General features: G+C 72.3%; 1 protein-coding gene across 4 annotated transcripts in view; it reads right to left on the reverse strand.

The window, feature by feature from the left end:
• AHDC1 (AT-hook DNA binding motif containing 1) overlaps positions 1-1,371 on the reverse strand; it is a 23,146-nt gene that overhangs the window by 6,391 nt on the left and 15,384 nt on the right. The window contains exons 1-2 of one of the 4 annotated variants that reach the window (XM_021375455.1): positions 981-1,344; positions 372-534 (exon numbers count right to left, since the gene is read on the reverse strand). The exons of 1 other annotated variant lie outside the window; for it this stretch is intronic. The gene's annotated coding sequence lies outside the window, so the exon portion shown is untranslated. Of the gene's footprint in view, positions 1-371; positions 1,345-1,371 lie in introns of those variants that run through there. 2 more of the 4 variants (XM_021375456.1, XM_021375457.1) reach the window with 2 other exon arrangements.

Consider the following 1,371-nt stretch of genomic DNA (forward strand, 5'->3'; position numbering starts at 1 on the left):
CCCACGCACAGCTGCCACCCCAAGACAGCTGCAGTGGGGCAGCACACGAGGAGACAGCAGCCGCGGCGGCCCCTGCCGCCCCCCGCCTCAGTTTCCCTTTGCTGCGAGCGGGTGGCACCGCGGGGACATCGCTGAGCTCCACACGGGGACGCGTGGCTCTGGCACCCGCGAGCGGGAAGGGGCACCCGGCACCCGCCAGCCCCCTCCCCCCGCCCCGCACCCCTCTCCGCGCCCCCCAAGCCAAGGGATCCGCCGAGCGATGCTTCGCCGTCCCCCTCCCACCGCAGCAAAGCAAAGCGGCGCGGTTCGCTGCCCCCCACCCCGGCGCACCCTCTGCTCCCCACCCCGGGGCGAGGGCCCCCCCGGGGTACCTGGGCCGCGGGTGCTTGCAGTGCAGGTTCACTCGGAAGCCGCGCTCGGGGCCGTCGCCGTCGCTGCTGGGCTGGCGGGGGCCCTGGGCGCGCGGGAACCACTCTGCAGGCGGGCTGGCACCGTTCTCCAGTGCGCCGGGCTGGCAGGCGACCGAGCTCCCATCTGCCGAGCAAGCACAGAGACCCCCGCCCGTCAGCCCGCCGGCCCCACTGTGCCCCCCGCAGCGCACGGGGACCCCCGCCCTGGGCACCGGGCACTGGTGCGCGGCTCCGTCCGTGCAGGGCGGGACGCCTCCCTGTGCACACGCACACGCGTGTGTGCGCACGTGGATTTGCACGGCTCTGCGCCGTGCCTGCGGCTCCCGCGACGCCGGCAGCCGGGGACCCCGTGCCCGCTGGCACAGGGGGTGCAGGCGCAGCCCCCCCCGGCGCGGTGCCGTGTGCCACCCCACAGCCCTGCGTGAAGCTCTGCCTGTTCCCTCCCTCCCCCAGCACACACACACACACACACACACACACGCTCACACCCGCTCGCCGTGATCCAGGCTGTTCCCGGTGTCTGGATTAGCGTGACAACTTATCAACAAGGCAGGGAAGGAGAATTCAAACCTGTCAGGCCGTCCTCAGCCCCCTCCCGTCTCCCCGCGCTCCCGCGGGCGCAGCGGCGCTGGCACCGGGCGCAGCCCCGCAGAAACGCGCCCCTGTTGCTGCCGGGTGTAGAGTTACACCGAGGGCAATGTGGAGCAGGAAAATATGTGCTAGAAAGACCGGTCGAGTCTCTGATGAATCTGCTAATGTGCCCGGAGCTGAGAGCTGTTGGAGGGGAGTCAGGCAGGAAGGAAGCAAACAGGAGGTTTTCCAGAACAGCCGCTGGGAGCCGGTCCTCGCCGCACACGCTGCGCACGGCTCCACGGGGAGAGCGGGGCACGGCCGCGGCCCACGGCCCCGTCCCACGTCCCCACCCCTCGCCCCCCGCTCTGCGCCCCGGGTGCCGATGCTG

This window comes from Numida meleagris, chromosome 22 (genome assembly GCF_002078875.1).
Source record: "Numida meleagris isolate 19003 breed g44 Domestic line chromosome 22, NumMel1.0, whole genome shotgun sequence".
Classification (NCBI taxonomy): domain Eukaryota; kingdom Metazoa; phylum Chordata; class Aves; order Galliformes; family Numididae; genus Numida; species Numida meleagris.